General features: G+C 37.7%; 1 protein-coding gene across 1 annotated transcript in view; it reads left to right on the top strand.

Annotated features, from left to right (window-relative positions):
* Positions 1-26,766, top strand: part of CHST9 (carbohydrate sulfotransferase 9) — a 282,453-nt gene that overhangs the window by 144,290 nt on the left and 111,397 nt on the right. The gene's annotated exons all lie outside the window — the stretch shown is intronic.

The raw sequence follows: 26,766 nt of genomic DNA on the forward strand, positions 1-26,766 counted from the left end.
AACCACAAGTCTTAAAATACAGAGATTGGAATAGTTGACAAGCAGTTTATCAGTTTATTTTCCCAAATGTCTATAAATCTTATTTTTCTTAAAACCATTTGTGTGATTGATGTTTTGGAGGGAGAGTTTCGACTAGTTAATTGAGAAAAATCTTCACATTTTTGAGATGTTTTAAGAATATTTCCATTTCTAAATTCAATATATATCCAGAAGGGAATAATGCTTTGGCACAGGGCCATCATAACACCAAAATTGATATTTGCTAGCTAATACAGAAACAAGTTTTTACATTTCCATATTTTCATTACTTTGTTTTTGACTTTAAAAGTCATGAGGTAATTTTAATTTACCAAGTAAATCTTTGCATAGGAGCAGTCTTCCACCTCACAGTTACCCCCACATGGCTCCCAAACACACAGCATTTTTACGTGGCAAGTACACCCGTGCCCGCCACCCTTCCAAGCTTCCACAAACCCACTCATCTCCTTTCAGACATTTTTTGTCTGGTAACCAAGTATGTGTGTTTCCAAACAGTCAGTGTAGTCAATAAAGCACAAAAATCTATGTTAATATAAAAAAAAATGGTACAAACAGCCTAAGCCCCTGTCTCTTTACTCCTTCCCAACTTTAGCATTCGTCTCAGAGAAGCGGGGGTGGGGGGGAACTGAAGGCAAGAAAACATCCGCTCTCCTCACAGATTCAAGTACCTATATCATTACTTCTTGGGTGAAAATCATTAGTACTGTTTCTAAAATATTACTGCACTGACCCAGTTTCTTTAACTACAGAAACTTCGTAATTTGGAAGAAAACTAAATTGGCCTAAGTGCTAAACCAGATGCTCCTTTAAATTCCTCCATACTCACGGTTTCTAAAATCCTATGTGACAAAGGTGACAAAAAATTGTTAGAGGTAGGGAAAGAACTCAGGTTCCTTCACTCCCTGTCCACTTCTTTCCAGTACCCCACCATCCTAACCGTTCCTTTCAAACCAAAGCGTTACTCACTTTGATACTCTGGTCAGTTTCTTGCTTCACAAAATATTGTTCAACAATTGAAAAATCCTTCCCAGGCAACAGCATCTTTTGACAGGGAACCCTAAATCATTAGGGTTATGAGGAAAGTCCCTTTACTGAAGGAGCTTATTTTTCCCAACTGATTCACAGCTTGTCTGTGGATCTGATTTCTATGAGAAAGTTTTATAAGGCTTAGAGGTTAAGTCTTCCTGTTAAGTCAAGGATGACAAATGAATAGAGCCCAAACTATTGGGGAAAATTCTTGGGCTCCTCATCATTACAAAGAATACATATCAAGTCCTTAGGAAATCCATGTTTTAAAGATAGTTTGGGTTTTCAAAATTGGGATGTAACCTCTGCCAAGACAGTCATAAATACTTAGTCATAAAATATCACCATGTTCAGTTTGCGATGCTAGCCTGAATGTACACATCTTTAGATAAAGCAGGTGCCTAAGCTATCAATAAGAACATTGCAGGCACCCCTACTTCTGACTGACTACTTGGGCTTCTTTGTGCCATTCCTTGTTCATCTTCCTCAGACCCCATGCCCTGCCTGCTGGATTAGACAACACATGTCACAGCTATTGTTTACAGCTGGGTCCATCTCCCAGCTCTTGTCAACTAGCCCTAGGTCTAGACGCTCTCATCCCACCCCATCCTACTGCACTAATTGTGATTCAAACCAAAGAATATAGAGAAAAAACACAGACAGCAATATTCCAAATTATAGAAGGGACCTCACTTTTTGGTTGGTTAATTCTCCTTTGTTTAAAGAATCTTGTACTAAAATGAAAGTTACTCAGGGATAGATTTTTGCTCAGGATAAGAAATAACTTCCTAATGAGGAAAGCTCTCCAGGACTGGAATGAGTTTGTGAGATTATGTCAGTAAATGTGCACAGAGGTTGAACCATCCCCTGTAAGGGATGTTGGCAGGAGATTCATAAATCAGAAAGGGGTCTGGTTGAATGATTCCTAAGGTTTGTTCTAATTTCGTGTCTAGGATTCTACTTACATTACTGCCATATTGAAATGGCTGTATTATGTGTGCATAGATCAACACACACAAAAAAACTTAAATGGCTCACATTTTGTCATATAACAGTGAATCATGTTCTGAAGCTTAAGCTAATTTAGTTTGGACTGAGTTGTTCAGTAAAGCACATAGCTAATGGGGCTAAAACTGTGGAATAAAATTGTTCTGTAGTATATTTAGTTTCTTTTGGGAAGAACATTGTTCCATACCCTGATTGCAATCCTGGCTATAGTTTCAAACATGATGCTATTTTCCATAAGCCAATAATAACGCACAAGAGAATATGTATAACTTGGTATCATTCATTGCCATTTTTGAAAAACAATTTGAAGCATATGCCTGTTGAGACTGAGCTTGAAAACTCATGTCAAATTCATACTAGATGGCCAGAAAAATCAAAGCTAAATTGGGCTATTTGGCTTGGTAAAGAATATTAAAAATATAATGGTATAATGACAAAATTTACGGAGGCAAATTCCTAATGTCATTATCTATTTGCCCTTGATTTTTCTATGACCCAATTTCTTCACCAGAAAAAAAAAAAATGGGAAAAAAATGGCCAGCTATATTCCATAGATTTTACATTATAACTCTATTGAATTTGCAGTACTTTTACATTATCAGAAGATAGACCACTTTCGGGGTTGCAGAATTTATGCTATTACCAAGCAACACAGCATAGATTACAAAGAAGTATTCTTGCAGAGAAGAGTGCTTCATAAATTATTGGTTAGATAAAGGTGTGTTAGAAGGCTTGCAAAGACAGACTAAAGAGACAAATATATAATGCTCAAATATATATTTTTTCAGTTTTCCAAGAAGGAGAACACGTTTAAATTCAAGTAAGTATTAAATGAAGAGTAGTTCTAATAGACCAGAGAATGGAATTATCAGTAGAGATGATAATGAGTACTTTAAAACCAAGTTGCATACTTTCCATTTGTGACATTAGAGCTTCCCTAAATTGGGGGTGTTTTGCTCATTTGCGCAATTTGCAGGAAGTTACCAGTACAGAAGAACAATGTTGTTCTTTTTTTCTCAATTCAAAAGGTGAAATTTATTATTGGAAATTCAGCAAATGGCAGAACATCTGCTTTGTTAGCTCAGTCCCTTGCTGCTTGCAGTGACAGAGCTTTTCACTTTTTTGAATTTTTCTAAAACCCCAACAGCATCTTCATCCTAAAACTTCTTAATACACATTGAACATGTAGTCATTCAGGATTAGAAAATAAATAGCTACTAAATAAAATTATTCCATCTGTGTGTGAGTGGCATGTGTACTTTCTGTTTTATTGAATGCAAACTTCCAAATACATGCATATCAAGAATGAGTTCTCTTTTTGCCATTACCATTTTTGTATGTTTTTTTTTGCATAGTTCCTATACATTATCAAAAAACCCTCAAAATTAAGTGTGAGAAAGAATTTATGATAGCTTTAATTACTAGTGACCAAGATAAAACATAAAAAATTGACAGAGTACATTGTGACAAATACATTTAAGTAAACTATCATTCTTGAAATGGCCATCATTTTTTGGACAACAATATTTTGTGATACTTTATATATTTTGACCTCAGTTTGAGAATCATTATTAGAGGCAGAATCAAGTTTGAAAATGATTATCATCCTAACCCTTTTTTGACATCATCTCATTTACTATGATAAATGGGGCAGAGAAGAGTGAAGGACTCCAAGGTGTTTATAAGTTAAGACATTCAATTTCCTAAACTTTTTTGCTTTGCAGGAGGCCTAGTGCTTGGTATTGGAAATGAGGTACAAAGGTGAATAATATATGGGATAGCTGTCCTGAATTCATTCACTTTCAGCTGGGGGGAGAAAAGCAAGTACAGCTTATTGTAATACAGTGTGAAGTTTAGAGAATTATGCATAAAGTGTTATATGGAATTCAAGGAAGACTTCCTGGAAGAGGTGAGTGAGACTTGAGCTGATCCTTTAAGAAAGAATTGAAGGAGTTCACCAGAGAGAGAAAGCAAGAGCTGTCTGTCCAGAGAGACAAAGACAGGAAAAAGCATGGCCTAGTGAAGGTAAGGTAAGTGATTTAATATGTCTGGAGCCACTGTCAAAAGGCAAAAGATGTGGTTGGAAACTTAGGCACACACCAGAATCACCAGGGGCCGTGTATGCTTTTCATGAAGTTTGGACTTTATTCAGTAGTTGTGGAGAGATAATGAAGGGCAAGGAATGACATAATCAATTCGAATTTTACAAAAATTCTTTCTAGAAAAAGATGGATTGGATGGGGAATTTACTGGAGACAGGGAAATCAGGTGGGATATTATTTTGATTATCTAAGAATGAAAGGATGAGGGCCTTTACTAAGACAGTGGCAATAAAGGGAAAGCCAAGAAAATAGAATCTAGAAATACTGAGAGACAGAATTGACCTGCCTGATTGGATATGGGCAGTATGGAAGGATGATCCTGGGTTTCCAGCCTGGGAGGTGAGATGGATAGAGCTACCCATCTAGGAAACACAAAGGGGAGAACAGGTCTAGTGGGGAGATTGATAAACTGAATCATGCCTATGCTCATTTTAATGTGACCTATGGGATATGGAGGCAGAAATGCAAAGAATGTCAAGTAACAAGTAGGCAATGCAGGCCTGCAACTTAAGAAAGAGGTTTGCTTTTCAAGTGATCTGTACCTGGATGAGAATGGGGGCCTGGTCATAAATGAGCTTGCCCAAGGAGGGTCGGGAGTGTGAAAAGAGGAGCAACACAGATAAATCCTCAGAAAACACCAGTATTAACAAAGAAAAGGACAAGAGTGTGAGAGCCTATGAAAGATCAGTCAAAGCTGTCCCGTGGAAATCAGTGGCATTCTCTGTCACTGAACCTAACAGAGGAAGACAGAAGAAGGAGGGGCTGGTCAAGCATGCCAAGTGCCACAGAGCAATCAGATAAAATAAGCACTGAAAATGTCCATGGGTGTTGAAAAAAAAATCTGATCACCAGAGAAATTATATTTCATGAGTGAAAATCAGAGTGCAATGAATTGGATAAGGGAGTATAGAACAAATACAGACCTGTTCAGTCAAAATTTTGTTAAAGGAAGGAGAGAGAGGCAGGGAGAATTGGGGGAGGGGAGAGAGGAGGAAGAGGAAATCATTAAGTCATCAAGTCGGGGAATTGATGTTTCTTGAGTGTCTGCTCTGCTCAGGCTCTGTGCTCAGTGCCTTCTATTTTTACCTTCAAAACAACCTGTATAACATTTGTTTTTGTTCAATATTTTTAAAATTAGAAAGCTGAGATGTAGAGAAGTTAAATGGAATCTAGATGGTGGCATGCTAGAGCCAGCTTGTCATATAGTGCAGATCTCTCCCAACTCAGCAGTCAGTGGGTCGGGGTAGCAGCTTGAAACCGGCCATTATGCAAGTATTTGCACCAGGGAGACTGGAACACATCACAAACCAGAACTTTTTTTTTCCAGTTGTTCCACATTGGTCAGTGCACAGTTGGTTCTAGATCTGCAGGCCGTAGCAAAGCCTCGGCATTTCCCACTGCTCTGCATGTGTGGCTTGACCAAAGTCACTTGGTTAGTTCACACATAGCAGAGCTGAGACATCAACCCAGACCTGTGATCCACATCCATCCCCAAACTGGCCCCAAAGCTTTGATGCAGAAAAAAGTAGAGCAGTCTTGTCTCACATCCTATGCCCAGATGACTCAGGTCGGTATAAATGAAGTCCCTAGTTCTGAGCTACCAATTCCTGCTTCCGTATCCCAGGAAATCCATCTCCAGCGTGTTTGCTTTTTTTAAGCAGCTTTCCTGAAGAACTGGTTCTCTGAGCTACGTTAATGAATTCTATTAAGAAATAACCAATTTTCTCTGGGTTTATGATTTCAGAACAATATTTCTTGTTGAGTGAGCTAAAGTGTCTTAGATGTGTTTTTCCATCCACAAAATGGAGACTTACACATGGGCTGTTCATTAAAAGAAATCCTGAAGAATTTATTTTTAAACAAACTTCATTTTCCAGCCTGTTGAATTTATGATACAGAAATGAAGAGCAGCACAGCTGTGACACATTATTTTGAAAATACCTTAAATTATATTGTATAGCACTGCATTAAAAAGCATGTTTATGCAAACTGAACACAACTGAAATGATAAGTAGCTAATGTCAGAGAAATTGCCATGTCACACCATATAGTCAATGTGCCAATATGAAACTATCTCCCTGAAATTCCCTCCACGTGTTTAATTTGGATTGCTAATATAGTGCAGGGAACAGGATTTATTTGAACACAGTCAAGATTTGCAACATGGTTTCTTTAGACGGCAAGAGAGAAATAGTATCTTTAGATGCATCACAATAGATTTCCTCTTAAAGCAGGGTGCCTCATTATATAACTGAAAAAGAGAAAAAATTATCTGTGTTGATACATCTTCCACACCATACATGTATTCCTGTCACCCAGGAGAGAAAATAAGGAATAGTTTCATAATTTGTGTGAGCCAAAAATCACTTCAGGCTTTCAGCTTAAATTAAATATTCTGTAAAAAGCCACAAGGAATTTCCAATTAAAATAGAAAGTAACTCAAATGAAATCAGACTTTTAGGAGCAAAATGATAGAACTTATTAAGGCAGTACAATACAAAACAGGTCTCAATAAAATCAAGCTCATAATAGTTTGAATTTATTGCAGAAGTTGCATCCAAATGTATCTTATGCACATATATCTATACTTCGGGCAGTACAATACTACAGTAACTACACTTTTATCTGGCATGACTTGGACATGGGGAGTTCTAGCTAAGCATACTTTGGTTTAAAGCACCACTTACACAAAGGATTAAAAATACAAAAATAGAATACTGCTGATCCTTAGATTTTCTTATGAAAGGAGTATTAAGTCATATCTGATTTTCCCACAGGGAAAAAAATGAGGTTACATTTCTAACCAAGGAAAAAAGGCCCAACTTTTTTTTTAATAGAAATGACCACAAACATTTTAATCATCTGTAAATGATATAGCTGCACACAGCACAGCATAAAACCAGCTGAAGTGAACAGAAATCATTTGAGCAGAGCAATCAGGAATCAATTGTATAAATTGTCCTATTATTTCACCGGAAATCCCCAGATAAGAGGATTTGGAGGACAGGTGAGAGGTGATGAGACTATAAAGAAACACCTGAAGGCTCCTCACCCAGAGTGAGGCTATGATATGAGTGACAGTTGGCAAAACTCCAAAAAGGGGTTAACTTTGGTTGGAGAAGTAGAGAAACCCCTGAGGGTGCACACATTTGTAAAAGGCCTGAAGCTGGAGCCTCTTTCAGAAGCAGCTGATTAATCTGATCACTTGCTTTGAACTGAGGGGCTAATGAATGGCTTTGAATTAAGACGTTATTGATTCCAAACAGCATATTTAAATTTTTTTTTAAACATCATCAGTCTGGCTTCCTTTTGGACCACTAATAAGAGGCGTTGATTCTAAACGTAACCATTCTTTTGTTGGTAGATCTTTCTATTGTTTGTATCTCTTGAGTGCTGTCATCACTTGCTTGAGTTGGCTGTATACATCTTTACCGCACCCTAGTTATTAGTGCAATTGTAAATGTCTACTGGTATAATTGTAAATGTCTACTGGTATAATTTTAAACACCCAGTAGTATGTATCATAATGTCTAAAAGTGTTTCTCAGTCAAATGTGATCCTTTTTTCCTCCAAATATGACCCCGAAATACAATTTCACCAAAGACTTCTCTGAAAACATTCAACTCTTGCTTCACTAACATCCAAAGAGATAAAACCACATTCAAAAACCAACTTTATTTAAATGTATTTTTCTCTTGTTGTCTTTGGTCATTTCTCCAATTAATCTGCTGACTTCCCTTGCCATTTAAAAATGTTCACTTCAAAACATATAGATAAGCAAATCTGAACTATATAAATTCAGTATTTTTCATCAACCCTCATAGGTACCTAGAAATACACTAAATCTGATTGGGGCAATATAATTATTATTCCTATAAGGTTAAATTTGCAAGAATCTCCAGATTTTATAATTATTTTATTTGTTTTCTTTTTTTTTTTTTTAATCTCTCTTGCTTTCTTCTAGATTACCACTGTCCATTAGAAATATAATGTATACATATAATAGATGCTGTTCTGGTTTGCTAATGCTGCTGTGTGGCAAAACACCAGAAATGGACTGGCTTTTATAAAGAGTTTATTTGGTTACAAAGTTACAGTATTAAGGCCATAAAATGTCCAAGGTAAGGCATCAACAAAGGGTACCTTCACTGGAGAAAGGCCTTTGGCATCAGGAAAACCTCTGTGAGCTGGGAAGGCATGTGACTGGCGTCTGCTTGCTCCCAGGTTGTTTCAAAGTGGCGTTCTCCAAAATGTTGCTCTTGGGGCGTTTTTGTTCCCTCTTAGCTGGAGCTGCTCTTCCAAGTGTCACTCTCCATTGCTGTGATCCTTCTGTCTGTGAATTCTTTTATACAACTCCAGTGATCCAATTAACACCCACCCTGAATGGGCGGAGCCACACCTCCATGGAATTATCTAATCAGAGTTATTACCTACAGTTGGGTGGGTTGCATCTCCATGGAAACACTCAAAGAATTACAATCTAATCAACACTAATACGTCTGCCCACACAAGACTGCATCAAAGATGATGGCATTTTGGGGGACATAATACATTCAAACTGGCACAGATGCTGTATCTGCAAGTTTACATTTTCAAGTAGTCACATTTGAAACAGTGAAAACAAATAGATGAAATTAGTTTAATAATATATGTTATTTGACCCCAATATTTAAAATATTATCATTTCAATATGCACTCAAAATGAAAAGTTATTAAAGAGATGCCAGCAACACTGCACACACAGGGTACGTGTACTATATCACCAGAGCAATGATACATGATCCAGCAGTTAAAGACAAATGCAGTCTTATCAAAACAATAAAGCTGTGTTTAATGGAAAAATATTTTACAATGCTGGGTTTTTAAATGAAAATTTAAATAAATTAAAATGAAAAATCAGGTTCCTGAGTCGTACAACCACATGACAAGTGCTCAGTGACCAAATGTGGCTCCTAGCTCCCAAGAGGACATGGAGAGATCACTTCCATCATGGCAGAAAGTTCTGTGGGACACTGATGCTCTAGTCTATGATGTCTTTGAGAGAAAGGAACTTGACTCTTTTTTACCATTGCAACCTCGTCACCTGGTGCACATTAAATGTTCAGTCGTATTTACTAGATGTTCAACTAAGTTTCTTTAACAAGCCTTTAGTGATGGCACTGCCATTCAGACACTGTCAAGGCACTGGAGGCATGCTGATGAGTCTGGAATGCTTTTGATTTTTTTTATTCTCTCTTTTTTTTTTAATTTCCTATTCAAGAAATTGTAGGCTTACAGAAAAAATCATGCAGAAAATACGAAACTCCCATTCACTAACCCCCAAACACAGTTTTTCTATGACTAACATTTTGCATTAGTGTGGTAACTTTGTTAAAACTGATGAAACCATATTATAATTATGCTGTTAACGATAGTCCATAGTTTATATTAGGATTCACTGTTTCTTTTTTTATAGCTTTCTGTTTCTTTCTTTTATGTTGTTTTAAAATTTTTATTCTAGTAACATATATACAACCTAAAATTCTCCCTTTTTAATCACATACAAATACATAATTCAGTGGTGTTAATTACATTCACAGTGTTGTGCTACCATCACCACCATCCATTACCCAAACAGAAACTCCACATCAATTAAGCATTAACAGCAACCCGCCTTCCCTATTTCCACCCCAGCCTAATATATGGTCATGGAGAATGACCCATGTGCTTCAGAGAAGAATATATATATTCTACTGTTGTTGGGTGAAGTGTTCTATATGTAACTGTTAAGTCTAGTTGATTTATAGTATCATTCAACTCTTTTCTTTCCTTATTGATCTACCATTTAGATCATCTGTCCATCTTTTTAAAATTCAATTTTATTGAGATATATTCACATACTGTACTATCATCCAAAGTATACAGTTGTTCACAGTACCATTATACAGTTGTGCATTCATCACAATTAATTTTTGAACATTTTCATTACTGCAAAAAAAAAGCATAAGAATAAAGATTAAAGTAAAAAACCACCCAAAACATCCCACCCACCCCCATCCTTCTCTGTTATTCATTTACTTTTTGTTCCCATTTCTCTACTCATCTGTCCATACATTGGAAAAAGGGAGTTTGAGCCACAAGGTTTTCACATTCACATGGTTACACAGTGTAAGCTATATAGTTACACAATCGTCTTCTTGAATTAAGACTACTGGGTTGCAGTTCAACAGTTTCAGATATTTCCTTCTAGCTATTCCAATACACTAAAAACTAAAAAGGGATATCTATGTAACATATAAGAATAACATCTAGGATGTCCTCTTGACTCTGTTTGCAATCTCCAGCCACTGAAAATTTATATTGTTTCATTTCTCTTCCCCCTTTTGGTCAAGAAGGCTTTCTCAATCCCTCAATGCCAGGTCCATGTTCATCCCAGAGAGTCATGTCCCACGTTCCCAGAGAGATTTACACTACTGGGAGTCATGTCCCATGTAGGGGAGAGGGTGTCCCATGTAGGGGAGAGGGTAGCTCTCTCTAAGCTAACACCTGCCTAGTTAGCTTAGAGAGAGAGGCCACATCTGAGCAACAAGAGAGGTTCTCTGGGGGTGACTCTTAGGCACAGTTATAAATAGGCTTCACCTCTCCTTTGCAGTAACAAGCTTCATAAGGGAAAGCCCCAAGATTGAGTACTTGACCTTCTAAATTTGTAGTCCCCAATGCTTGTGAGAATATCAGTAACTCCCCAAGTGGGGAAGTTTAATAATTCCACATTTTTTCCTAGTCCCTCAAGGAGTCTTTGCAAATACTTTTTGTTCTCTGCCCAAATGACTCTGGGATGTATCAGGATTTCACACTAATGTGTAAAAATCAACCAGATCTCACTCCCTATTCAAAGTTCCATGTAATTATGGTGTTTGAATAAACTGACCATGCAAGTTAATTTATATAGTGTGCTACAGAAAATATAGATTTTGCACCAAATAAACATCTCTTTCTTTGTTCTCACACAGAAGTTGAAGTTTTAAAACACTGTCAATATCATCCTTTACCCTTTGGTCTGGTTTATCTTAGACCTAACCAAGTCCATTTTATTCATATCTCTAATTGAAGTCTGATCTCTTTTTCAGACTCTTTAACATTTGCTGAATGGGGTAATGCTGGCATTCATAGCTGTCGGACTTGGGCTCTGAGTCTCAGATGTCATGTCACACAGATACCTGAAGTTCCAGGGACTGACTTGGTTATACACAAAGAGATCTGCATCTCAGAATTTAGAAATAGACATTACAATGCAGGAATAGATGTAACTGCTGTAAGAGTTTGCAATCTAGGAACCTTTACCATAAGCCTTCCCCTGATAACCTATGTTCTCAGAGTCAGTTCTCAGAGTTTGCACTTCATAGTTAGTCCGTATCAGTGAAGCATTATAATGTTTGTCTTTTCATTTCTGGTTTACTTCACTCAACATACTGTCCTCAAGTTTCATTCACCTAGTTGCATACCTCACAACATCATTCCTTCTTGTATTCGCTCAATATTACATTGTATTATACACCACAGTTTGCCATTACTTTCATCAGTCAAAGTACCCTTAAGGCCACATTGATCCATTGCAAATCATGAATACTACCACCATAAACCCCACTGTGAAAATGTCCATATGTGTCCCTGTTCTCAGTTCTTCCAACTATATACCCAAAAACAGTGTTGTAGGACCATACGACAACCCCATGCTTAGCTTCCTGTAGAACCACCACATTGCCCTCCAGATGGGCTGCACCATTCCACTATCCCACCAACAGTGATTAAGTACATCCCTCTCTCCACATTTTCTCTGTATCCCTCTGTTTATTTTTAAACCAGTTTTATTCATACACCATACATTCCCTCCTAAGTAAACAATCAAATGTTCCTGGTATAAGCAAATAGTTATGCATTCACCACCACAATCTATATGAGGACATTTCCACTTCTTCCACAAAGAAAGAGTAAGAGAAGAAAAAAGAAAGAAAGAAAAAAATGATGACTAAAAATTAAAATAAAATAAAATAAATAAAATAAAAAGGTCAGACAATAACACCAACAGCAAGAATCCCATACCCCTCCCTTATATCCCCTTCTTATAGACATTTAGCTTTGGTATATTGCCTTTGCTACAATTAATAGAAGCGTATTACAGTGTTACTGTTAACTGTGTACTGACTGTATTTTTCCCCAATACCATCCCATTTTCAACACCTTGCAAAGTTGACATTCATTTGCATGCATATTCACTGTTCCCATACTTGTTACAAATTATATCTTTATATCTTGTATGTCCAAAACCACAGATTTCTTATTACTTTTTATGAATTAGCATATTAGAACCTGTAAGAAGTAAAAAGTGGTGTTACATTCTGCAGTGTCTTGGAGCTATTTACCCCAGGAAAACATGTTCTTAATCTTAAACCAGTCCTGTGGCTGTAACCCATGTAAATAGAGCCACTTGATGGAGTTATTTTAGTTAAAGTGTAGCCCAACTGAATCAGGATGGGTCTCAATCCTATTACCAGAGTTCTTTATAAGCAGAGTGAAGTTCAGACACTCAGAAAGAGAGCCACAGGCAGCAGCCAGAAACTGGAAGTCAGTGAAAACCAGAAGAGAAAGGAGATGCCAGGAGAGGCTGCCATGTTCATTGCCCTGTGACAGGAAAGCCAAGGACTGAGGATTACTGGAAGCCAACCCCAGAAGCCACAGTCTCCTGGGAGAAAGCACTGCGTTGATGACCATGAGGCAATAAATTCCTGTTGCTCAAGTCAACACATTGCATGGTATTTTTTTAGCAGCTAAGAAATTAAAACACATAAAAAAATACAATACAGTAATACTGGCTTTTATAATTATCCATGTTACCTTTACTGGAGGTTTTTATTTCTTTATGCCAACTTGATCCCCTGTCTAGTGTCCTTTCCTTTCAATCTAAAGAACTCTCTTTAGATTGCTTATAGAGCAGGTGTAGTTCTGACAGACTCCCTTAGCTTTTTTTTATCTGCAAATGTCTTAATCTCTTCCTCATTTTTGAAAGATAGTCTCAATGAATATAAAATTCTTGGTTGCCAATTGTTCTTTCAGAACTTTAAATATTTTGTACCACTGCCTTCTTGACTCCTTGGTTTCTGATGAGAAATCATCACATAATCTTATTTTGCTCCTCTTGTTCATAATACATTGCCTTTCACTTGTAGCTTTCAGAACTCTCTGCTTGTCCTGTGTGTTCAACAGTTTGACTACCATGTGTCTGGGTGTAGTTCTCTGCAAGTTTATCTTGTTTGGGGTTCTTCTGGCTTCTTGAACGTACATATTCATGTCTTCCATTAAATTTGGGAAGTTTTCGGCCATTATTTCCTTGAACATTCCTTCCATCCCTTTCTTTCTTCTCCTTCTGGGACTCCCATAATGTATGTATTAGTACTTGATGGTGTCCCACAGGTCTCCTGGGCTCTGTTGACTTATTTTCATTCTTTTTTCTTTCTGCCTATATTGGTTTGGTAAAGCTGTTGAAATGCACATACCAGAAATGGATTGGCTTTTACAATGGGAATTTATTAACTTATAAGTTAACAATTCTGAGGCTGTGAAAATGTCCAATCAAGCCATCAACAGGATGATACCTGGACTCTGAAGAAAGGCTGCTGGCATCCAGGACACCTCTGTCACATGGGAAGGCACATGGCCAGCATCTGCTGGTCCCTCTTTCCTGAGTTTCATTGCTTTCAACTTCTGGCTTCAGTGGCTTCCTCTCTGTTTCCTGTGTGTCTTCTCTCAGCTTCTCCAGGGGCCTTTTCTCTAAACTTCTCTGGGGCTTTTTGTGTTTTTTATCCTCTTATAAAGGACTCCAGTAAGAGGATTAAGACCCACCTTGAATGAGGTGAGTCACCTCTCAATTGAAGTAACCTCATCAAAAGGTCCCACCCACAATACATCTACACCCACAAGAATGGATTAAAACAATATGATCTTTTCTGGGCTACAGCTTCAAACCATCACACTGCTCCTCAGCCTGAATTGTTTCAAGTGTTTTGTCTTTGAGTTCACTATTTCTTTCTTCTGCCAGTTCCATCTGCTGTTGAAACCCTCTAGGGAATTTTTCACCTCAGTTATGATGGTCTTCATAACTATTCTGTTTGAACAGAACAGTATTTATATTTGGTTCCTTTTTTAAAATTTCTCTTTCTTGAGATTCTCAAATTGTTGCTTCATTGTTTTCTTGATATCCTTTAGTTCTTTCTATGTGTTTTCCTTTTACTCCTTGGGCACATTGACAATCATTGTTTAAAAGTCTTTGTCTAGTATGTCCAAAGCCTGGTCTTCTTCCTTGTCCCTTTTGATGGTCCATCATGTCCTGTTTCTTTATCTCATAACCTTTTGTTGCAAATTATTCATTTTAATATTTTAAAGTGTTAATTTTGTGATTTAGTCCCTGAACTGGCTGTTTCTTGAATTTGTATCCAGCTAGCAATATGGCAGAGATTTTCTTGAGTGCCAGTAGCTAACAGAAGCAAACAAATCAATACAAAAAAAACTTCTTTCACAGTCTTTGGTAATTGGTTCTGTGGTTGGCTGCTGGTCTCCTTCAGTGTTTAGCCCTCCTGTCAAAGATCAGCCCAAGTTGAACATGACGTGCAGGGTCCAGTCTATCTTTTCTGAGCCTTCATCTTGTCCAGGGATTCTGCTTGCTCATGGCCTTAGAAATTCATCCGTTCACTAATTTGAGTGTCCTCTCTACCCTCTGTGAAATAGACTGCCTCCTCCTCCCAGGTGTGCTATTATACAGGACTGCAGTATGCACATGGGGGTTACTCTGCTCCCTCTGGAGTAGGGCCAGGGACCCACAAAAGGGGTGGACACTGGCTCCACACCACACTGAGGAGGGGATGGGAGATGGGCCAGCAGGGGCACCAGGAGCTCCTCCTACTGTTTTTTATTGCTGTGTTTTCTTGGTTTGGCACTCAACCAATTACTGCAACCCTTTAGCCATTTTCTAGAGTTCTGAGAAAGATGGCTCTGCCAGTTTTTGATAGTTATTAAAACATTTTGTGGGGAACAGCATCCTGGAGCATCTTGTGCCATCATCTTAGTGGACTAGCTGGTATGCTTTCCCAGATCCTGAGGTCATTGCAGGTTGCATTTGCTTGGTTTCTGAACTGGGCTTTGAATGAAATGGGAAATGTAGTGAAAACAAGGACAGGAGTTGCCTATATGGTCCTCTCTCATGGTCCTAGTACCTCCCACAGGGTGGGAAGAAGCAGACTCTCATTAAATATTAGTTCAACAAATAAAGGACTGAATCTAAGGCATTTGTTTCCTCCTTATGTATGTTCCCATTTCTCTGTCTTTCTCTTATCCACCTTTGCAATATCTTCCCACCATTTTTGAAGTCATGTCTTCTTAGGAAACCCACAGGGCCATTTCCAGAGCCTGTAGATTTAACAAAGTCACACATTCCTCCATTTGTTGAACCAACATTCACTGAGACTCTGCTTCTTCCAGGCCTATGGGAGGCACTGGAAACTTCTGCTGTGGATTTAAATACACACACACACACACACACACACACACACACACACACACACTTGATTCTCTCTCTCTCTTGATTTTCTTTCTCATGTGAAAGAAAATTATTACTTTTCTCCTTCTTCCTAGGAAGACACTAGAAAGGGAAAATGAAACTCTAGGAATGATTTTATAATTTATCTTTGAAACAATATTCCAGATATTTGCTTCAGGTTACATAAAGGAAGATGTTGCTAACTTTCTAATGCAGCCAACAATTTAAAACAGCCTAGTAAATTACATAGTGATAATCCTTTTTATTTTAGACTAACAATTATTTTTGGCTAGGCCACTCAAATGAATTTTTAATGATGTCATTTAATTAATAATTTTAAAAATAACCACAGTTACATATGTATCAAATCTGAGTTACATAGTTTAGAATATAAGGCTAAAAGGGTTATGTTTTGTTTTGTTTTAATTTATAGCATTGATTCTGCAAATATGTTGATAAGGGTACTTTTTGAAGCTAAGCCAACTTGAAAGGTGAAATCACTGCCCTCCCCACTACGTGGGATCAGACACCCAGGGGAGTGAATCTCCCTGGCAACATGGAATATGACTCCAGGGGAGGAATGTAGACCTGGCATGGTGGGACGGAGAACATCTTCTTGACCAAAAGGGGGATGTGAAAGGAAATGAAATAAGCTTCAGTGGCAGAGAGATTCCTAAACGAGCCGAGAGGTCACTCTGGTGGGCACTCTTACGCACACTTTAGACAACCCTTTTTAGGTTCTAAAGAATTGGGGTAGCTGGTGGTGGATACCTGAAACTATCAAACTACAACCCAGAACCCATGAATCTCGAAGACAATTGTATAAAAATGTAGCTTATGAGGGGTGACAATGGGATTGGGAAAGCCATAAGGACCACACTCCCCTTTGTCTAGTTTATGGATGGATGAGTAGAAAAATAGGGGAAGGAAACAAACAAACAGATAAAGGTACCCAGTGTTCTTTTTTACTTCAATTGCTCTTTTTCACTTTAATTATTATTCTTGTTATTTTTGTGTGTGTGCTAATGAAGGTGTCAGGGATTGATTTAGGTGATGAATGTACAACTATGTAATGGTACTGTGAACAATCGAATGTACAATTTGTTTTGTAAGACTGTGTGGTATGTGAATATATCTCAATAAAATGAAGATTAAAAAAAAAAAAAAAAAAGATCAGGGGAAATGACTCTTCACCAAAAGAACAGACTTTGGTGCCAGGCCAGAAAATCCAGGATTTGTGGTTGCTATGAACTTTGCTCCCCTATTGGTCTTGGAGAGTTGAAGCATTTTTTATTCCTTAAAAAAGTGAATTATAAAAGTAATACATGCTTATGTTAAAAATGCAAAAGGATATGATATTGTGGAAAGGAAGTCCCCTGACTACCTCCTTCCCACTTTCCAGAGACAAGCACCATTAACTATTGATTTTCAAAATTTTTTGCAGACTGAATTCATTTCAGGTTTTTTGAGAAGTTTGCAGCTCACATTGCAAGGCGGTCATTTGGAGGACAATCACACATCTTCTGTTGCTTCCAGAAGCAGCAGCCCCACTCTGGCCAGGATTGCACCAGGCTCCCTGAGGAGGCCTCCTTTTCCTCACATGTATAGGAGGTGTCTACACTTGACTTTGGAAACTCACCCACACTTCCTTCCATCTACTAGTGTCTTCCCACGCTGTTTCTTCAGGCCAGCAGTGGACACCTCCAGGCCCATGCATGTAGCCCCTAAGCAATCTCTTTTCATCCTAATCCCCCCACCCCTACACAAAGAAGTAACTCAGGGCAGTGCTTCTCAAACTGGGGTCTGCAGGCACATCCCTGGGAATCTATGAGTTCTGCCAGAAGTTTTGAATTTTGCGTGTTCATTTTTGAATCATCTGGATAATCACACCAGAAACAAGTGCAGTTCATGATTTTAAAACCTGCGTTTACACTTGGGTTAAGGTCATGTTCATGGAAGATGAACCAGAAGGCAAATATTTCACTGGAGTTCAAATACAGAAAGATGGCAGGAGAACTGCACGGTCCTACGAGATGATGGCTGCACTGCATCCCCTTCCCAACCAACTTGCAACAATACGCAGCACTGGTGGCAAGTGTGGTAGTAAAAAAGCAATAAAGTTTTCCTTAAATACTCAAAAAAAAAAAAAAAAAATAACCACAGTTACATATGTATCAAATCTGAGTTACATAGTTTAGAATATAAGGCTAAAAGGGTTATGTTTTGTTTTGTTTTAATTTATAGCATTGATTCTGCAAATATGTTGATAAGGGTACTTTTTGAATGCTGTAGCTTGACTTTTTAAAAATGCCCTTTTAATTCCCAGAAAGTCAGCACACCAATATCCTTCTGGCACAAAATGACCATGACTGTATACAGCTGCTAAAAAGGCCTGCCTAACAGCAAACATTGGAAAGATACACAAATATTTGTTAGGCTCACTTTGCAATGAAAAGAAAAATTAACCTTGTATGACATAGAGACACTGTTGCTCAAATCCTATTATTTTCTAAAACGTGATGGCTACTATATTAACATCAAAGGAGTTACTAATAAGTGTGCTTGATTGCAATTAAAAGAGATGCAAGAAAGAGTTGTGTTAAAGGTTTGAGAAAAATACTAATAATATCTTGCACTCTCTTTTTAGTCCAACCCCCCAAATTACTTCCGAATGTAGACTACCACTTCCAATAGCATATAGGCAGGTAAAAGAGGAATTCTGAATCAGGGTATTACTCTTTATTTGTATTTATACACATTTTTTCTTTTTATTAGAGAAGATGGGGTTTACAGAAAAATAATGCATAACATAAAGAGTTATTAACACTTGCATTGGTGTGGTACATTTTTTTAATTGTATTATTAACTATAGTCCATGGTTTAACTTAGGGTTTCCTGTTTGTGCTGTGCAGTTCCATGGATTTTAAAAAAAATTTATACTAGTAACATATATATGACCTAAAAGCTTCCCTTTTAACCACATTCAAATATATAATACAATGCTCTTATACATAATTTTTTTTTAGCAATAACAGGATCTTGCAAATCATCCACCATAATAGAGACAAAATGATCAAAGAAACAGATTGGTGTTTGTTCTTTGCTTTTAAAATTGCACTAATACTGAAAAAGATTATATTTGTTATGTCTTCAAGGCAAATAGACTTATTCCAGGGCAATCAAAATTCACACATTACCATGGATCAAAAGGCAAAATTCAGAAATACATCCCAGCCTCCACTTTCCTAAATAATCAATTAAAAAAAGTGTATACATGCATTTGAGATTCCTCTTCACCTCAAATATGACTTTGGAGCTTTGCCCCCAACACATAGTAGTAAATAATAGGTAAGTTATTAAGAGATCATCAATATGATGAATGACTGACTGAATCACTTCTATTCCAAACTGAATTGAGGATGCAGAAATTTATATGCAGAATTAAAGTTTTGATTTATTCTATGGATAGGGAAGTGATCACGGCCCTGAGGTTAGTTAGAGATAATCCTCTGTACTTCTTCAAATGTCATGAGAGACGAACTTCATTATCTCTTTTTTTTTCAATTAACATGTAATGATTGGTAGCGGAAATAGATAAAGCAAACTGAATGCCTTAGGTCAACTTACATTTTATCTTTTCTCTTTTCTCTCTGCTCCATTGTCTCTAGTGTCAACACAGTAGGATCTTGTACAGTGGGAATTAGGAATCATACTCTTTTCATTAATCAGTTTTCAAATGTAACACTGATATCACCAGATATGTCAAAGAAAGTTCTTTGGGGTGAAATATGAAAGATTTGCAGGTAAGATGGCGGACATGATTGAACACTCAGTTCACATTTGTTGGTAGAAATGTAAACACCGACCTAAGGTGACTAATATCAATTTTTAAAAAAATCATTTGACTTCACACTTGTATAAGTAATATAATACATTATATGTTAGTACTCTATTAATGACAGTGTTACAATCAGTGTTCTTTGATAAAGGACCCATCTTAAAGACAGAAGACAAATGTGTCCCTGAAGCATGGAGATCTTCTCCAGAGCACTGGAAATTCAGTTAAGATCTGCTTTAACTAACATAGTAGATTGTGCCTTTGGTTTTCCTTCTTTAGAAATCCTATGATATAACTCTGCGTTACATTATATTTCCAGATTTTGCGAGCAGTTCAGGAAAGCAGAAGATGGAAGAGGAATTTATTTTTTACTGTCCACCCCCTCTTGCTTTTTCCCTGATATTGGAGAGAAAGGAGAGGCAGAAGGCTGGTTATCCTTAGCCTTGGGAACTTACCTACAAAGCAGGACTCTTACTTCTATGTCTTGTCAGATTATCAGATGCTACTTGTTCTTCTTTTTTTCATTTACTTGAATCACCCAATGTCTGTTTCCAATACACACTTAAAATTGTGTAAGTTTAACAGTTCCACTGTTACGAATTATATGTGCTTCCAATTAAGCACATGAATACAGATATATGACCTGCAGCATTTTTATTTTAAGCTAAAATGTTATTTTCTAATTTTAAATAGCCTTCTTCAGCAGGCTCATTTTTTTTCATGCTTTCATTTGGTTGCTATCTATGAGAGGATTAGTTAATATTTAATTAATTAAATATTGGGGAGTTACAGATGGGGGTACCGTTCTTAAGCTAGAGTTGTGGGGGAAGACCTCTCTGAGGAGGTGACATTTGAACTGAATCCTGAATGATGACAAGAAACCAGCCATGGACAGATCTGAGAGAAGAGGAAACAGCAAGTACAAAGGCCCCGAGACAGGACAAGACAAGTGGACTGAAGAAACAAGAGTGAAAACCAGTGAGGCAGGAGCATGGTGAAAAGGGGGAGTGGGCAGGCAGCATCCGGCTTATGCGGGGCCTGAGAGATTGTTTGGAATTTGAAATGACCACTATGGAAATCCACTGGAGGATTTTAAGCAAGGGAGTGAAACGATTTTTTTAAGTACCCTGGATTAGTAGCAGTTCTAGTTAAAAAAAAAAAAAAAAAAGGTGGCCATAGGGAGAACATTTAGAAAGCTTACAGTAAAGCAGGAGAAAAATGAGGTGGCCTTGACCAGTAGATTAGTCAGACGCTATCAGATTTAGGATATATCTTGCAGATGGAACTGACAGCATATGCTTATAGATTGGATTTGGGTATAAGAAAAAGAGGGATGCAGATGATTCAGGCTTTTGCTTGAGCAAGTTGGTGAACAATACTATTAATTGCGATGTGGCAGAACAGGAGGAGACCAGTTTTGGGAGCTGAGGATAAAAGGAGATTTCTATTTGGATTTATTTATTAATAAATAAATAAATAATTTTTAATAATTTAATAATTTATTAATAAATTAGAGATAACTATTATGCATCCAAGTAAAGATGCTTTTTAGGTATGAATTTCCATTACCCAGGCAAGAGATAGGGTGGCCCAACTAAGGAAGTGGTAGTGGGGATGAGGGAAGTGGGTGGATTTGACAAATGTTTGAAGAGAGAATAAACAGGGCTTGGTTACTGACGGCATGTGGGTTGCTGAGATGTGAGAGGAATCCCAGGGCCCACTGGCTTTGGTGACCGAGTGGTGTCATTCTCTGAGAGAGGGAGCCCTGGAGAAGGAGCGTGTTTGAAGAGAAGAAGAGGACCTCAGATTACCTTAGATAGTTTCCGCTTTAGGTGTGTATTGGAGTTTTAAGGCCATGTACACTGAGCACTTTCTTATTTGACCCTGGAGCTCAGGTGAGAGGCAGGGTTTAGAGATTTGGGAGTCAGCAGTTCACAAATAGTCATCGTCTAAGCCAAAAGAGTGGATGAGAGTCTCTACTGCAAAATCAAGAGAACCTAGGGACTTTATTTCAGACCAAATGACAAAGCTTGATGTGGATCATGTTGGTTAGCAAAGCGAGCTCAAATAATTCAGAAAAGGGAGGAAATAATGCAAATGCCCTTCCAAATCTGGTCTCCTGTTTTATCAGATATAGCTCCTCTCCAATAGAACATACAACGAGGCAATGTTGAACTTGAGTGTTAAGTCTCACAAAGAGCAAAACCGATAGCCACAAACCAAGACAATGAAGAATTCCAAAATTGAGTCTTTGATCTTGAACACTTGGGTATTATGAAAAATGTGGTGAAAAGAATAGATCATTGTATTTCCAGCATGATATTTGAGTTGGGTGGCCATAGTCTTCCAGGCAGTTGAGGACAGAAGTCATGCCTGAAGTAATAGATGCAAAACTGCCACCACAGGAGGCTGACAGAGAGGGTTGCTAGGCTATTAAAATGAATCTAGTTCTTCCAATTTCAAAATCAGTGCTCATTGCCCTGAAGCTGCCTCTTTAGGTTAATAAAAATTCTGTCTGTGAGGAACTCTGGAGATTATTTGGTGCTAACTTTTCATTTTATAAGTGAGTAAAATAAGGCCCTTGAGAGGTTAAGTTGTTAAGGGCTATCCAGCTGCTTTTGGGTAAAGCCTGTTATGATATTGGAAGCATTTCTGTTATATCCTAATTCTATTGATGAGGATCTTTTCAAGGGGAGTGAAATCGTTTTTACCTATGCCCTCTGTATGTAGCTGTCCTACTCCTAGAGAGAGTCTGGTCTGAAGGTGAAGAGCATACAGTCTAGACTCAAATTATCAGGCCTGGAGACCCAGCTCTGTCACTTGTATATTACCTTGGAAAAGTGCCTTAACTGCTCTCAACTTACTTATCTTATATGTAAAATTGTGATAATAATAGTATTATTTTGCAGGTTTTGTTATGAAGATTGAGTGACATAATACATGTAAAGCCTTTGGACTCATGCCTGGCTCATGATAAGTTTACAATGAATTTTAGCAATTCTTGATTACTTCTGATATTACTTTATATTACTTGCCTTTATGTCTTTTAGCAACTAGGATAGAAATGTTAATAACAAACTCAGAAGGTTGTTGCTCTGGCATGTAGTGTGCATAAAACAAGTATTTGTTGAGTGAGTGACAAAGGAAATAAGAAAGGAGGTAGAAAGAGAAGGAAGGAGTCTATAATACTGAATTTTTTTTTTTTTTTTTCATTATCTGGCCCACATTCTGAAATGTGGAAATGTATAAGGCATTTTTGTTATTAATATTATGCTTCTTCTGATCTGTGAAATATAAAGCATTTTCAACAGCATAAGAAAGATTAAGAAGGTAGGAAAGTTTCGCTGTATTTTTAAGCATGTCAGATTGTCAGAGATTTGCCATTGTTTATACTACACAACTTGCTTCCTGTCCCTCTTAGATTGCATGTACTGAGGGCCTTCTGGGCTACTCAGAGACAACTGAAAGGACAAAGACAAAGTGCTTTCCCTTAACAAGCTTGCCTGGGGTTGAGACAATTGATACAAAAGCATTTATATAGGGCAGAAGCTGCTGTAGACCTACAATGTGTTCTACCGGTTCAGAGCGTGGACTCTATGGCAAGATAGCCTGGGATTGGATGCAGCACTTGGAAACTTTGTGACCTGGACAATTAGTTACCTCTCTGAGCCACTATCTCACCTGTAAAGTAAGGGTAGTGATAATACCTACCTCGTAGGCAAAGGAACAAATGATATGTACAGGGCTTAGCCTGGCATGTTGTAGACTAACTCTCAAATGAGCAAAAAATACTGTAAGAGTTCAGAGGACGATGGCAATGGGCATTGAGAGATGAAATTGTCCAGTTTAGCTCTTGAAGAAGGAGTAGGAATTTTCCAAACAGAAGAAAAAGGTTTAACTGTTTCAGGCTCGAGAACAGAAATTGATGTGGCCTATTCAGGGGGCTTTTAGAATTTGTATAGGACAGTTCTGAGTTCCACGGATAAGTAGGGATCATATTTTAGTGAGTATACTAAATGCAGCATTGGACTAGAGCCTGCTAACAACAAGAAGCAAATAGAGGTTTTTGAGGTGAGGATTAGCATGGGCAAAGCAGTTTTTCAAACAACTAATTTTATAAATTAAGATTGGGATGGAGACTCAAATTAGGGATACCAGTTTGAAAAAAAACAGCCATCAACTAGTCCCAGACATCCTAAGGGCCTTGACTAGAATGGTGGTGGTTAAAAAAAAAAAAAAAAAAAGGTTGAGTGTAAGAAAAATGAAGAAAAGATCACAAGATCACAAGTTGACTGGAAATGGGGGTGGGGAGGAGATGGGATGTGTCAAAGTAGCAAGCCTGAATGACAGGAAAATGGCCTGTATAATAGACACACATGTCTAAGTTCAGAGAGACAGATGGTTTGGGGAAAGGATAACAAGTTTCCTTCAAGACTAGTTGAATTTGATCCAACATTAGGACCCCAAATGAAAGCTGGAATTTGGAGAATCAAAGTTCAGAATTGAAGTTCAGGGAAGGTCAAGGCTAAAGACATAGATTTGGGACTGAATCGAGTGTGGGCTAGAGTGAAAGAAATGAGAGAGAGGGAGATTTCTGATGAGAAGGCACAGCAGGAGTAAAGCAGGATAACATGCCGCCAAGTAAGCCCACCGCATCTATGCAGAGCAAATGAGATGAGAGATAGGAAAGCACTTGGTGGCAGAGCGGGGTGGTGTCTTCAACATAAACAAGAAAAACACAGTGACTGAAGGATATTGAAGACCTGCTTTAATCTTTGCCCTATTTCCCACAATATCAAAGCTGAAATGGACTTGAAGACATTCTAGAGATGGGAGAATAAGGGCTCAGAAAAGCTGAGTAAATGGATTTTCCATGATAAAGCTGTAGAATCAGGCCCGGTGCTCAGGCCTCTTGCCTCTTTCCTCTTTTTAGTGCTGTTCTTACTTTAGAGGCAGCCTCCTGGGCTAATCGTGTCTCCAGACTCTCACTGGACATGATGCAATTTGTAATACAGAGCAGATGAAGCAGGCTGTGATGTACTGGGTTACAATAGGATCCTTTTGTACCAGGAGACTAGGCTGTGAGTGAGGACTCAGGTCAGCTAAGTATGGCTTTGTTTAAAATGCCCCCCAAAAGGAGCATTCTGTACAAATGCTAATATTGTATTTTCCTCTTTAATTTGTGTTTCCTTTGAGTTACGTAACAAATTTTGCAACCTTTGGTAAATGAAATAACCAGTTTACTCATGCTCCTTACCTTTGTACTCATGTTAATTATATAATTAATTCATTGCTTAGAATCTGCTTCCAAAAAGATATTGGGGTAGGATACTGTTTTATATGAAGGAGTTTTAAATCTTAACCACATATACAGCCAAACTACTACAATCATTATTTTTAAAAGTACATTAGTTAAAAACTAAGTAGCTGTTTTTGAAAACGTTATGAAAGTGATGCTCCACTTGCAAACATTCTGAACAATTTAACATAATTTTGTTGAAAGAGTAGCCATTTGAGACCTTAATCTTTTTATGAATTCCTTATGAAGTTATAGAAAACTTAATACCTATCTAATTTTCTTCTTGAAGGAAACAACACTGAAAATGCCAAGGAAAAAACTGAGAGAAAACATTTAACATAAATGGAAATATTAACACCTAATGAGAAAACATTATAATCCATTCTGAGACATTTAAAACTGCTAATAAAAAACCATCCCTTCCAGAAGACTAGGAGGCTCTTCATAACTGGTACTTAGATAACCTTACTCAAAGAGTGACCTGACTGAAACAGATATTTGCACACCAGTGTTGAAAGTGGTGTTGTTAGTTGCCAAAAGATGGAAGCAACTCAACTGTCTGTCAGCCAATGAATGAGTGAATAAAATGTGATATGTACGCACAATGGAGTATTATTTAGCTGTAAAAAAGAATAACATTCTGAACATGTAACAACATGGATGAACCTGGAAGACATCATGTTGAACGAAATAAGCCAGACACAACAGGATAAATATTTATGACCTCACTGATATAAAATAATTGGAATATGCAAACTCATAGGGTCAGAATCTAGAATATAAGTTACCAAGGAATGAAGTGGAGGTAGGAAATAGGGAGTTAATGCTTAAATTGCACAGTTTCTATTTGGGTTGATCCTAAAATTTTGGTACTGGATGGTGGTGATGGTAGAACAATATTATGAATGTAATTAACAGCACTGAATTATATATATGAATGTGAATACAAGGGGAAATTTTAGATTGTATATACATTACTAGAACAAAATTAAAAAAAAAACATAGAACAGTACAACACAGTGAACCCTATTGTAAATGATGAACTACCGTCAGTAGTACAATTATTAAAATGTTCTTTCATGAATTGTAACAAATATACCATACCAGTGCAAGGTGTTAATAATAGAGTGGTATATGGGAACTGTGTACTTCATGTACAATTTTTCTGAAAATATACAACTTCTCTAAGGAAAAAAAAGAATGATTTGACCAAAAGAGAACCGTAAAACCCAAGGGTAAGAAGGAAATAAGTGATGAGATTCAAATCGCTTCAATTTAGTTTCTTTCATCCGATTTCCACTAAAGCGTGATCCTAAGCCCGGTTCCCCATGGGATGCTTGGTCAGTGGTTCTTCTGTGTTGTTTATTACTTGCTGGAGAGGAGTAACACCTTTTAGCCTGGGGTGTCTTCAATTTCAAAGTTGCCAAAACCAGTTCTCAAACTAGTTGGCAATAGCAGTTGGCAAAATTTGTTGCTGAAACCTGTTTTGTTTTGAACCAGTGAGACACAGTGTCAGATAACACATGAGGTAGCTTAAGGACTCTTCTTTTGCAAATTTCTAAGATTATTTTATCACTTCCTTGCTGCTTTTATCTTCTGTTACTCCGCTCTCTTGACAGCCACTTCTAGCTGTGTCCAGCTTCCTGCCTGGGCTGCAGCAGCCCACCCACGCACGCCACCACCATCATATCTGACCACAGGCACCCTGGAAAGGAGGGGAAGAAAGCTAGACTTGGAGGCAAATTCTGTAGTCAACGCCTAGCTCCACCTCCAGTTTTGTGATCTGGGGCAAGATACCTAAACTCTCTTCCTCCTTCTCCCTCCAAAATTTTTTTTTAATTTAATTATATCAAAGTAATGCATACACGGTGAAAGTATCAAAGACAAT

The sequence above is a fragment of the Choloepus didactylus genome, chromosome 16, assembly GCF_015220235.1.
Source record: "Choloepus didactylus isolate mChoDid1 chromosome 16, mChoDid1.pri, whole genome shotgun sequence".
Classification (NCBI taxonomy): Eukaryota; Metazoa; Chordata; class Mammalia; order Pilosa; family Megalonychidae; genus Choloepus; species Choloepus didactylus.